Here is a 14,385-nt window from a genome sequence, read left to right as displayed (position 1 = left end):
AAGGGCGTCTGAGCTGGATTAGTCTGTGGCTTTTTTCACTGGATAGTCAAGCACTGGGACTCTAATAACAGAGAGAGCGACTGAGAGAGAGAGATGGGGTAGTGGCTTTACTTGCATTGCATCATAACTGCATAACAGGTGAATGTTGCCCATAAGTGTCATGCAGCAGAACTTCATCAAAACTTGTGTGCACAAATCAAATTGCACCAGGGAAGCACGTCTAAAACAATTCGTAATTTTCATCCCGGATACTATAGTAAGGTATCACAGGATGTGAAATCCGGTACATTTAAAAGTCTCTAACTAATAACTGAATTAATTAAGTGATAGATTAAATAACTTGTGATTTTCTGGCATGCACTTAAGTGCTTTAAGTAAGTGTTTCAGTTCCCACTGTCCCACAGAGTGAATCTGGTAATTAATGGTCTCTCAGCGGGGAGCGCTGAGTATGGCAGATGGCATGGGTTACTCGGAGTGAAAGCAACACTGCTGAGCTTGCATCCGAAACGGCAGCGGAGGGATGAGACCTCACTCTGAACATGAATCAGCGCTTTTGATCAGACCCCCATGATATTAATGACGCTATGGCCGTCTTGTTTCTTAATAAACGTACAGCAAATTTTTAGTTTTAAAAGCCAGGACACATGGTTGTACTGCAAATTATTTAATGGTAAGACCTACGTGACTTTAAAAAATATGTTATGTTAATAATAATGCAATGTCAAAGAATCGCCTAAACTGTCAGTCCTCATCTATCTATCTATCTACAGTATATATTTATATAATTTTATTATATATAAATATATTTAATATATAAACATAACATAGTTTTCTTAAATATATACATGCATGTGTGTGTATTTATATATAGACACAATAAATATAAATATACACTATGCCACTAGGTCAGAGTGCTGTCAATTGCTGCCTGATTGTTGCATGCAAAGTTTGCATTTGGAGCGCTCAACAACGCCATTAGATCAGTGGGCTCTGTCAGTGCTTTGACAAGGTAACACTTTTTCTTGCCATGCAATAAAGCTAAGTTCAAAGGCCAATTTAAATTATTGGTACAGTAAATAATCAGTATTTTGTTTAGGCAGTATTTGTCCAAATATTTGTGGCAGATTTGTCCAAAAGGTGTGCGTTTTTTGCGCCAATGCATTGTTAAAGGATCAGCGTGTCATGTAATATTCCCATATAAACTTTAACATCCAATTAAAAAATATTTGTATAGTAAAATTCGCTAATTCACGAGATCAATACATCCTTTATTAGACCGCTTTGTCGAGTTAAATGCATCCTTACGGAGGTGTCGAAATGCTAAATCAATTAATTCACTTCCAACAGCTCTTAATGGGAGCAGCGTCATAGAGGGCAGAGCGTCACGTTATTTAAAGGGGACGTTAACGCGTTAACGAGTAGCGAATGATTAAGTAGCTGCATTGGTTGCTTTTATGCCACTGATAAAGCTTGTATACTGTATGTAGTTTGGGGTAACAAAGGGGTTTTATAGCAATAACTGACACTTTAAATCAATGTTTCAAGAAACAACAACAAAAAATTTAACAAAAAACAGATAAAGACAAAAAACTAGCTATGGTGTCTTAAAAGAATTATTTATAGTGAATTTTATATATAATTTGGGGGGGGGGGCAATAGGGATTTCACCTAGGGCGTCAAATTGGCTAGAAACAGCCCTACACACACATATTATGTAAACACATTTTTATTTTGAATGCGATTAATCGTTTGACAGCACTATATGTGCCCTAAACCTAGACATAAATATAATCTGAATATCTGGTGCCCTAAACCTATACATTATACCATTAGATTATGTGTATACTTGGGTCAAAGACTGGGCGTTCCATTTTGGTGTCCACATCAAATCAAATGTATAAAAGGGATTTTATATACATAAAGTATAAAATGCAAGTAAAGTGTCTACTTTAATGTTTCAACTTTTGTAAATAAAAATAAATAAATAAAATGTCAAAATGTGGATTAAATATTTTTCATTGTCGTTCAGCATAACAGACACATTTATGCAAAAATGAAACAACATCCCAATTCTAACCTATACTTATTAAATCTATATAAAATAAAGGTGATGTTACTAAATTTCATTATATTTTATTTTAAATTATCAAAAAAAAAATTCTGACAAATGGGTAAAACAAATGGTTTGAAAGATAGTGGCAATTTTATTTTTAATTGCAGACTTTTTTAATATGGTTAATTCATTCTATTACATTAAAAAAATGGATAATAATTGAAATCCAGAGAATCAGTATTTAAAAAAAAAAGAAAGAAAGAAAGAAAAAGAAACATCTGTGAAATATCTGGCACCCTAAACCTCAGTTCTCTGGGGTCGTATCACAGAAACATCCCGTCTTAAGATCTGACAAGTTTTGCGTTTATGAACGGACATCTCCATGGTAACTAAACGGATAAGATAGGCATTATGAGGATTTGTGAATTCTTTTTTTGTGTAGCTCCTACAACAAGGAGGATTCAAAACATTATCCCTTCACTTATCTGACACTTACTGAAAAACTACTGATTTAATCAGCTTGCATGAAACAAAAAAAAATCATAAACAAGTTTTGTTGTTAAAATAAATGTGATCATTTCAAAATCAACCTTTTGTCACTGACGTCATGCATCAGGAAAATTGCAGTGGATGGTGACAAGCAGGTGTTTCAGAAAGTGCTGTGGTGCTATTATGTATTTTGGGAGAAAATAAAACCAAAAGGGACCTTTTATCCCGGGCGGCTTTTAGCCTTGTTGTTCCCTGTGTTTGGATTAGTAATTTCACAAATGGTTGTAGTTTAGAAAATTTTAACCAAGTCGACTGTACACATCACTGTCATCTTGTTCCATTATGTAAATGAGCCGTCAGTTTGCGGTATTATGTGATGATCTTCACGTTGGAAAAGCCTTTGCATGGATCACTGTTCAGACATTGACACTGTCACGTTCCGCATGGTGATATTTGAGCATCTTGCCCTATAGTGCACGTCTAGAGTTTAAATCCAGTAATATAACTTTAATGAACTTCTGAAACTGCATCTCACTGACATGAAAGCCTTAGATGCCGAGGAGAGTCGTCTGAGAGGAAAGTGAGGAGGCAAAACATCTGCGCTCCAATTTTTAATTAGACTTGGCTCTTTCTCATCCGTTTCTTGTGAGCCAGTGCCGGGTTTTGGGCCTCAATGACCAAATGATGGGCTTCTCTCAGACCCAAGTGAGAAGTTAGATCACCAAAGCAGGCCAATGGATCAAGAAAACCTTTGCGTGTGTTTGAGTGTGAATAAGCATAATTGCTGCCTTTTGCATATTTAGTAATCTCTGTTTGTAAGTTAGTTAACGGCATTCTTCAGTTATGTGAAAGTAGCTCAGCTGTTCTCAAAATGATATCGTTTTTTAGTAACAAGTTACTTTTTTCCTCAGGTGCATTAAATGCTACATTGTGTTTTAATAATGAACCAGTGACAAAAGCACATTTAAAAAGCAATTCATATATACAGTACATTGACTTAAATTATATGATGTGCATGTTTTTAACTTTTTAATTAAAACTTATTTGGTAACATTTAATTGTAACAGTGAGATTCAATTTCAAACATTAGCCACATATTAATGAGAATTTCTTGTAATAATAACTTAGTTTCTCATTATTGTGAGATGTTGAGTCATTATTTGCTCATTATCATGATACATGTCATCAATGTTACAAAATTTTCTCAAGATTTTTTTTTTCATTTTATTTTATTATTTTATTTTATTTAGCATAAAGTAACAATGAAAAATACTTCTAAATAATTTGTTAATCTTAGCAAATTGTAATTTCAGCATTTACTGAAACATTATTAAAATCAAAAGTTGTATCTGGTAAAATTATTGTATGACCAAATTATGAACAAACGATTCAAACAATAACAACAGTTAATAAAATAGATACTGTATAAAAATACTGAAAGAAATATATTGCTCAATGTTAGTTAATTACATTAGCTAACTCAAACTAATGTGATATTATAAAGTGTTACCTTTTTTGGCATGGATGACACATTTTCTTAGATATTATGACTTAATGACTCATATTAAGAAAATTTCACATAATAATGACTTAAAAACTTCTCATATCTAATAATGACAAGTTTTCTGAAAAGTATGCGTTAACATGTAAAATTGAGAAAAATCTAATAATTATGACTTAGTGTCTTGTAATAATGAATAACTTTCATGAAAATGACTTAGCATTTCATAATAATGAGAATTTATCATAATAAAAACTAATGTCTCTCATGAGATGTTGAGTCATTATTATTTTCTTATTGTTATGAGATATTAAGTCATCAATGTTACAAAAGTGTCTCATTATTTTATTTTTAAAGCAGAAATGGCTTCTATTATTGAAAAAGTGAATTTCTACAAATTTGCTACAAAGTAGATACATTAGAGTATCCCTTCTAGCTGTACATTTTTTATGCAGCACAGTATTTGTTTGAAAGCTACTGGTCATGACTGTTTTTGAGAGGTTTTTTTTATGGTGTGGGTGTGTGGCAGCGTTTGAGCGGGAGATCGCCGTCAGGCATCCCCTTCAGTGCATATGCTCCCCATTTTTGCATTCTTGGTTCTGGGTTAAATACAAGTTAAGCTCTGTCGACAGCATCTGTGCTGCGCCATCCCGCTGATTACCACAGAAAATTATTTCGACTCATCCCACAGTTTGTAGAAAAAGAAGAAGTCTGTGTTTGTTTGTATTACAAACTGTGGGACATTTCGAAATATTTCGGTGGTAATAAACCACATGTCACAACTTTTTAATCCAAAACTTTGAAAACGTCTGGTGGTCTTGTTAGCTAGTTTCCAGCAGCAATGAGAAAAATAATGATCAAATTGTGGTTTGAATATTTTCTTTAAGCATTCAACCAATTAGAACACATACGACCTATATTTCTTCACTTAGAAGCAAGAGTGCAATTTGCTTTAATTAAAGCTCATTTGTTCACCGCAGAAGTAAACATATCCATCAACTGTGCACTCTAAGCAATGTGTATCGAAAGAATGGGTTACGGTTTTCAAACCAATACCACTTTTCCACCACATTTTTACAGATCAGACTGCACAGTCCATAGTTGTCTGTCATGAAATTTGAAAGCCTGAGCCGCTAAAGAATTGAACTCGAAATATTACAAATCCTGATGTATCCAAAGACCACGGAGCGGGAAAATCACAAATCCAAAGGTTCTCTGAGACTAGAGGGCTGTCAGAGTGATTACTGCCCGAGGCGGCGCTCATCCCCGCAAAGAACAAAGTCTGGGGCTGACAATAGTTCCATGGTCGTATGCAATAAAAATAGCCAGATTATGGTTCCTGCTCCCTGTCCATAAGAGGCAATAACGGCAAGCATTATAGGGGATATTTTGTTACAAAAACCAAACCATGGCTCAATAATCTATAGCTTCATAAATCTCCATTGCATTCTAATGTGGTGAATACAAGTATCCGGCTGCCTCGTGACTGGTCTGAGCTCTTGAAACTCAGAATAGGCGAGATGGAAACAATGCAGGATGAACTTCCTCAGCTGTACGTGACCACAAAACGAGGAGAAAGAGTGACGGAAAGGGAGGTGGTGTGGTAATGGTGAAAGATGGTTAATAAAACAGCCTTCTAGCTGCATGTTCTTCTCACAAAAAGTGTGAACGACACCCCCACTGCACCACTTATAACGTGCAACCTGCTCCCATGTGGCTGATTAGATCTCAAGCCAGAATCGAAATGCTGCTACAGTCGCTATTTGTGTGTGTACGTTTGTGTATGTGTGTTTATACACATCGTGCATCATCGGTGACAGTCGCAGTTGAAAAATGAGATTGTGCTATTGCTCTCCTTTCGATTTCTTCCGCAGCTCTTCCTTTTTCTCAGGGCAGGCCCGCAAGTCAGAGCCGCAGATGGGACGAGTGCGTCCACGGTACCCGTGCTTTCAGTCTGGGCCCGTCAGGAGCCGAAAAACATGGAGTCTTTGTCTGCATTTAATGAGAAATCGCAAGCCCAGAGGGCAGATGTAGAGAAGTCCATCCGAGCAGAACATCCTTTTCTTCTTTCTCTCAGCTTCGATCTGTTGGAGACCTGAGCCACACGTGGAGAAACGTCTGCCATTTTCTTCTGTTTGATAATGAATCTCCTTAAATATCGTCAGCAGCACCAATCACTCGCAAGCAATATTTGCTCCATGCCTCTCAACAGACTACAAGCAGCAACGTATTTGATTATGAAATCACTTGTAATTATACTAGTATGATTTTACACTGATTTGATTTCTGATAGGAGTTAGAAACTCCTAAACTACAGTTACAGTTGAACTTTTGAAACTCAAATCTTACATAAAATACATATTTAGGTTGAAAATTTCTCATCATAATGACTTTGTTTCTCATATGCTTTCTCGAAATTATGGCTTGGTGTCTCATAATGCCACATTTTCTCACAATTATGAGTTATGTTTGAAAATTTTGGGGAAAAAAGACTTCTCATTATCATGACGTTATGTCATTATTACAAGAAAATTTCTCATTTTTTTATGACAGAATATTTTTTTTATTTAACTGAGGCAGAAATACTTGACGATGAAGTAGTATGAAATTGTCAGGATCCTGCCCTGACAGTCTTGTCTGTCCTGTCTTTGTTTAATGTTTCTTTGTTTATTTTGTGCCTGAGCACATGGCTGTGTCTTTGTTCGTGTTGGCCATGTACTCCTCTTGTCCTGCCTCCTCGTTTTCAATCACCACGCCCCCTCGTTTAGCCCTTGTTTGTCCAGTTGTGTTCACCTGATCCTCATATTTAACTGAGGCAGAAATACTTGACGATGAAGTAGTATGAAATTGTCAGGATCCTGCCCTGACAGTCTTGTCTGTCCTGTCTTTGTTTAATGTTTCTTTGTTTATTTTGTGCCTGAGCACATGGCTGTGTCTTTGTTCGTGTTGGCCATGTACTCCTCTTGTCCTGCCTCCTCGTTTTCAATAACCACGCCCCCTCGTTTAGCCCTTGTTTGTCCAGTTGTGTTCACCTGATCCTCGTGTGCTCTGCTCCCTTTATATTGTGCTGCTCCCTTGTCTTTGCTGGTTCAGGCTGGTGATTAATTACTCAGTACTTAATGTATATTTACACAGTAACAAGGACGCCTTAAAATAAAGTGTAAACTTTTTTTTTTTTTAAATGGAGAAAAGACTGCCTTTTTTGCTGTATGATAATCAATCTCCTTAAATATCATCATCACTGCTATTACTCGTAAGCAATATCTACACCATGGCGCATAACAAACTAGAAGCAACAACCCATGAGTGTGAAATGATGGCTTGTAAATAACCTAGTACAATTTTACCGGACTTTTGTGAGGCTTTTAGAGACTCCTTAACTAGATCATACAGTTGAACTTTTGAAACTGAGTTCCAAAAGCTCAGATCTTACATAAAACGAATCTTCAGGTTGTTTTACATGGTGTTATTTGATCAAACGGCATGATACCATTCCTCGCATCTTCTACCTCACTGAGGCATGGAGAAAAATTGCATTAAGAAGAATTACAATTAAATTAAATCGGATTCTCTTCCTCGCCTAATGCTGTGAGCTCACCATCGCCAGGACCTCAATGACAATTTACCTTCCCGGATGTCTGAATTTTGATGAGTAGACTAAACCTGAACATTTTAGCCATGACTGACTACATCCAGTGCAAATAATTGGAGAGATAATTTACAGTTTGTTTGGCTATTTAATTACGAGGAGTAATGGTGAAAGATGGTTAATAAAACAGCCTTCTAGCTGCATGTTCTTCTCACAAAAAGTGTGAACGACACCCCCACTGCACCACTTATAACGTGCAACCTGCTCCCATGTGGCTGATTAGATCTCAAGCCAGAATCGAAATGCTGCTACAGTCGCTATTTGTGTGTGTACGTTTGTGTATGTGTGTTTATACACATCGTGCATCATCGGTGACAGTCGCAGTTGAAAAATGAGATTGTGCTATTGCTCTCCTTTCGATTTCTTCCGCAGCTCTTCCTTTTTCTCAGGGCAGGCCCGCAAGTCAGAGCCGCAGATGGGACGAGTGCGTCCACGGTACCCGTGCTTTCAGTCTGGGCCCGTCAGGAGCCGAAAAACATGGAGTCTTTGTCTGCATTTAATGAGAAATCGCAAGCCCAGAGGGCAGATGTAGAGAAGTCCATCCGAGCAGAACATCCTTTTCTTCTTTCTCTCAGCTTCGATCTGTTGGAGACCTGAGCCACACGTGGAGAAACGTCTGCCATTTTCTTCTGTTTGATAATGAATCTCCTTAAATATCGTCAGCAGCACCAATCACTCGCAAGCAATATTTGCTCCATGCCTCTCAACAGACTACAAGCAGCAACGTATTTGATTATGAAATCACTTGTAATTATACTAGTATGATTTTACACTGATTTGATTTCTGATAGGAGTTAGAAACTCCTAAACTACAGTTACAGTTGAACTTTTGAAACTCAAATCTTACATAAAATACATATTTAGGTTGAAAATTTCTCATCATAATGACTTTGTTTCTCATATGCTTTCTCGAAATTATGGCTTGGTGTCTCATAATGCCACATTTTCTCACAATTATGAGTTATGTTTGAAAATTTTGGGGAAAAAAGACTTCTCATTATCATGACGTTATGTCATTATTACAAGAAAATTTCTCATTTTTTTATGACAGAATATTTTTTTTATTTAACTGAGGCAGAAATACTTGACGATGAAGTAGTATGAAATTGTCAGGATCCTGCCCTGACAGTCTTGTCTGTCCTGTCTTTGTTTAATGTTTCTTTGTTTATTTTGTGCCTGAGCACATGGCTGTGTCTTTGTTCGTGTTGGCCATGTACTCCTCTTGTCCTGCCTCCTCGTTTTCAATAACCACGCCCCCTCGTTTAGCCCTTGTTTGTCCAGTTGTGTTCACCTGATCCTCATGTGCTCTGCTCCCTTTATATTGTGCTGCTCCCTTGTCTTTGCTGGTTCAGGCTGGTGATTAATTACTCAGTACTTAATGTATATTTACACAGTAACAAGGACGCCTTAAAATAAAGTGTAAACTTTTTTTTTTTTTAAATGGAGAAAAGACTGCCTTTTTTGCTGTATGATAATCAATCTCCTTAAATATCATCATCACTGCTATTACTCGTAAGCAATATCTACACCATGGCGCATAACAAACTAGAAGCAACAACCCATGTGTGTGAAATGATGGCTTGTAAATAACCTAGTACAATTTTACCGGACTTTTGTGAGGCTTTTAGAGACTCCTTAACTAGATCATACAGTTGAACTTTTGAAACTGAGTTCCAAAAGCTCAGATCTTACATAAAACGAATCTTCAGGTTGTTTTACATGGTGTTATTTGATCAAACGGCATGATACCATTCCTCGCATCTTCTACCTCACTGAGGCATGGAGAAAAATTGCATTAAGAAGAATTACAATTAAATTAAATCGGATTCTCTTCCTCGCCTAATGCTGTGAGCTCACCATCGCCAGGACCTCAATGACAATTTACCTTCCCGGATGTCTGAATTTTGATGAGTAGACTAAACCTGAACATTTTAGCCATGACTGACTACATCCAGTGCAAATAATTGGAGAGATAATTTACAGTTTGTTTGGCTATTTAATTACGAGGAATTCAGATCACGCATATCATAAAAGCAAGTGAACCATGCCTGCATCTCATACACACATCTGCCCACAAACCACATGCTCTATTAAACTGGTATTTAGTTACTATAATGATCTTATGGGCTCAGGAAGCGAGTTGAGAGAACAATCAACTAATTTGACCTATAGGCAGAGAGTCTTGTTTTGACAGTTCTGTCTGAGCACAAGAGGCGAATGAAAAGGAATAAAATCAGTCATTCCCGGTGGTGACGCAACCGTACTATATGAGAACCTCACTAAAGTACTTTCTTCGCAGTTAGTTAATAAAAAGCGAACGGGTTTGTTTATGAAAGTTTAATGTTGTGGAGTCTTTGTTTCTAGTCATTCTTGAACAAAAAAAGCATTAAAAATGCATTCATGCAACAGTGATACATTATTTTTACACAAGCACGGTGGGTTTCCTCAAGTCAACCTGGGTTTTTTTCCCATTCTTTTCTTCTCTTATTCCTTTTTATTTGCAGAGACAGAGCTGCAGCAAACAGCTTTCTATCCTTGCAGCCACCCAGGCAGTTTCTGAAGAGGGCTCGCATTACCTGACAGCCTGTTATGTCAGTGCCAGCCAGCCAATTTCATAAACATATGCACCAATTAAGAAATCCATTAATATCCATCATGTCCTGTCATAAATCATACAGCTCTGCAGCGGGTCTGACTATGTAATTATTGTTGAGCAAAAAGCGGAAGTCCTTGATTAGGTTGACTCATTATTTCTCTCCAAATGATTCAACTCGGCCCTGAAATAATGGAAAAGTAAAATGAAGCAACTCCGCTTCAGTGTGTTTATAATTGCACATTTGGGCTCTTTGAAAACATTGGCCGGGTGGGATGCCGGTTTCCCTGCGGGCTGATGAATTCAACCGGCACTCTAACCCCCCCGAGCGTCTCTCATCCTCCCGGGCGACCTCACATCTACAACCCAGAGGAAAGAATTCGATCATTATTTAAACCAGGGGAGACGTTTGTACCAAAGCATCTTCCAGGAACATAAAAGTAAATGTAAATGCAAAGTCTAAACTGAGGATTAGCGATACGTCCAATTTGTAACTAATTACAGATGGGAAGTCTTAGCTGAACCACCAGAGGAAAAATTTGAGACAGATTCAAAGAAACTGAATTAAGGAATATTCCCGGTTCTATGCAAGTTGAGCTCAATCGACAGTATTTGTAGTATAATTTTGCTTACCACATAAAATAGTTTTTCTCTCAAGGTTATGATGAGGCACTTTATGAGGCAATTTTTGGAGAATTTAAAGGGATTGTTCAACCAAAAATGAAAATTCTGTCATTAATTACTCACCCTCATGTCGTTTCAAACCCGTAAGACTGTGGTTCACAAATTAAAATATTTTTAATGAAATCCGAATGCTTTCTGACCCTGCATAGGCAGCAATGCAACTACCACATTCAAGAAAGGTACTGGAAAGGTAGAAAGACCATCGTTAAAATAGTCCATGTGACATCAGTGGTTCAACTTTAATTTTATGAAGCTACGAGAATACCGTTTGTGTGCAAAGAAAGCAAAAATAATTACTTTATTAAACAATTTATTTTCGCACGCCGACTGACACGGAAGAGAAGAAATTGTTGAAAAGTTTTGTTTTCATAAAATTACAGTTGAACCACTGATGACATATTTCAATGACTACCTTTCTGGGCCTTGATCGTGGTGGTTACATTGCTGTCTATGCAGGGTCAGAAAGCTCTCAGATTTCATGAACAATATCTTAATTTGTGTTCCACATATGAACAGAGGACTTACGGGTTCGGAACGACATGAGGGTGAGTAATTAATGACATAGTTTTCATTTTTAGGGGGAACTATCCCTTTAAAAGCAGAAATGTGAAGCTTATAATTTTATAAAACCACAAACTAATTCTTCTGTAAAAACTTGGGTATTATTTGAGCTGTAAGGTCATTTTAGGGTTCTAGGCATCATGTTTGTCACGGCAAAAAAAGTTGTAAAACTGGACAATAATTTGGCAATCAACATTATGCCACTAGTGCTGTCGATTGAGTTTAACTTGTATTGAACCAAGAACATTCCTCTAATTTGTCAGAACACATTTTTTTTGTAATATTTTCTCACACTGAACAGTGAATCAGGTGTCTTTCTATTGTAATTCTGCCTTACCGAGTTCCAGCACTCTTGCTAAACACGGCCTAACTGCAAATCCAAATTCAGATTGGCTCGTTATTGCCGTAGGTTGTATATCTTTAACCCTATTGATCTCGCGGTGCAGCAATTTCTCTTAATTATGAAAATAACCCGATTTACAGTGGCTGCATATACGAGATTAAAAATATCCTTCAACCTGAATGCAACACGCCAGAGTCTCAGTTATGTAGACTAGTTGGCAGGCAGCCAGAGCTGACTAATGTCTCCTCGCTAGAGGGGCTTGGAAAAGAATCGATACCACGCAATAACCAGTTCTTCCTTTAGGACAGCAAGGAATACGTAAGGCTCTGAAAGCAAACCCTATTAAAAAACGACACCGTAGAGGCATACATTATTTAAAGATTCCCCTTTCATGAAGCCAAATCAAAACAAAAATTAATTATGCATCCGTTTCAAGTCTGCCGTTTTGATTATCGCCAAAGGGGATGTGCGTAAGTAAATGGTGTAATGGTACTAATACCAAGTTGTGGTACAGTATTGTTGGTTTAAAGCGCACTGGATGCACTGGGTCAATGAAGGCACTCTGAATGCAGGGAGGTGATCCACTCTGCACAGATCAAAGTTAATGGGGGTTCGCCATCGCGGCCTGGCCACATTAGTGAAGGCTCTTACGGTGCATCGATTAGAGCCCAGGGAAAAACTTTGGACATTATGTGAAAGCGGTGACTGGATGGACCAGCTCTCTGGGAGATCAATGATGTGCCCACAGCAGTAATCACCAGGCAGCTGATGATGTTTTCATTGGCCTAGCAAGTACTGGGAGAATGTGTTTGCAGTTTCTATTGTCCGTATCGTGTCAGCAGACTGAGTGGCTCGTGGTGGACTGGGAACAGAGTTAGGGTGTAAAGTCAACAATCATTTTGAACATTACACACAAGCAATTGTGCCTCGGAGCACCTAATGCACTATAAGAGAAGGTGCGGTACTAATTTTTTGTCTTCTTTTTTTGAAGACGCTGTCTAAACAACAAATAGGCTGTTTGTTTTCTGCCTGAACAACACACCGGGGGTCTGATGGAGCTTAGTGTTTTACATCCTGCAAAATGAAAAACCATTAAAAAGAAAAGGCTTTTTTACATTCAAGACATTGTACTGTAGTTTTAAAAGCTGAGCAGTGTGTTACACATTTGTTTTGACAGTGCTCTGGTATATTCCTATCAGTGCTGAACTGATTAAATATTATGTCTTCCAGCATTCTCTGCAGCTTTTATTCTGTACAGCATATGACACGTTAACATGTGTCTCAAATCCCAGTGTGGTGCCTACCTACAGTAGATGCTTTTTGGGCATTATATTCACACTAATTATGCTACTTTATAAGATAATTTTGTTCAAGGTTTGACTCAACACACTGATGAGCCAAGGGAAATATAATTTAGTCTGTACTGACATGTAGTGATAGATTTAAATGTGTTATTTGACACCATAATTATCCCTAGAATGCATGAACCAAAAAAAGACTTGTGTTGTAATTAATAGTTTTCTTTAAAAAATTGGTGTCCTATTAATGAAATAGTTAAAATAATTTGTTTCAAAATGTCAAGCGTGTTTATTTGTAAACTTCTTATATATATATATATATATATATATATATATATATATATATATACACATTACAAAAGATGAAATACATTTTTTAATGCAGTACTTTTTCTAAGCAAACTCAAAACTAATTTAGATCTATTATAAAGCATATTCTAGGCCTTGACTTCCCACATTTCTCACTGACCATGTGAAAATGATCTTTGCAGAAAGAGACAGAACATTTCACATAAAATTTGCACCTTTCAAAGCATAACTTTTGCCTACTGTTTTATGAATACTGTGAATTCGGGAATTCACATTATTGCTTTTCAACTATTATATAGTAGAAAGTATGTGTATTCTGACACAGTTTGGGTGTCTGAGGCAAATTCTTGGCTGCTCAACACAAAAGAAGATATTTTGAAGTATGTTGGTAACAATCAGTGGTGTGAAGTAACGAATTACAAATACTCATGTTACAGTAATTAAGTAGTTTTTATCAGTAATTGTACTTTTTTGAGTGGTTTAAAAATTGTGTACTTTTACTTGAGTACATTTTAAGTGATGTATCGGTACTTTTACTCCGCTATTTTCCTCCATTTGTGGTCGTTACATGCTTATTTTAATTTCATTTTTATCCATCAACGTGATTGGATAGAGAGTAATAGGTCTTGTGACTTTCGTCAAATCAAATTGTGCATAGAAAACTTTAACCGCCAACTGTTTATCATGGCTGCTGGAAGTGCATTATTCAAGCATCAGTTCAGTCGCATCTTCCTCTAGAATCAGAATCAGAATGAGTTTTTCTTTATTGTGGTGTAACAGTGATCCAATATATTACTGTGTCTGGTGGGACATGTGATGTGCTGTCTTTATTTTGGCAGTTCACGGGAGAGAGTTGGCTTTATTAAAGTCCCCGAGAATGATTAAAACAGAGTCCGGGTGTTGTT

General features: G+C 37.0%; 1 protein-coding gene across 1 annotated transcript in view; it reads right to left on the bottom strand.

Annotated features, from left to right (window-relative positions):
* LOC107552017 (syntaxin-binding protein 5-like) overlaps positions 1 to 14,385 on the bottom strand; it is a 97,830-nt gene that overhangs the window by 66,207 nt on the left and 17,238 nt on the right. The gene's annotated exons all lie outside the window — the stretch shown is intronic.

Source organism: Sinocyclocheilus grahami, unplaced genomic scaffold (genome assembly GCF_001515645.1).
Source record: "Sinocyclocheilus grahami isolate Dianchi unplaced genomic scaffold, SAMN03320097.WGS_v1.1 scaffold440.1, whole genome shotgun sequence".
In the NCBI taxonomy this organism is placed as follows: Eukaryota; Metazoa; Chordata; class Actinopteri; order Cypriniformes; family Cyprinidae; genus Sinocyclocheilus; species Sinocyclocheilus grahami.
The sequence above is the reverse complement of the archived record's forward strand: the minus strand, read 5'-3'. Positions and strand labels throughout refer to the sequence as shown.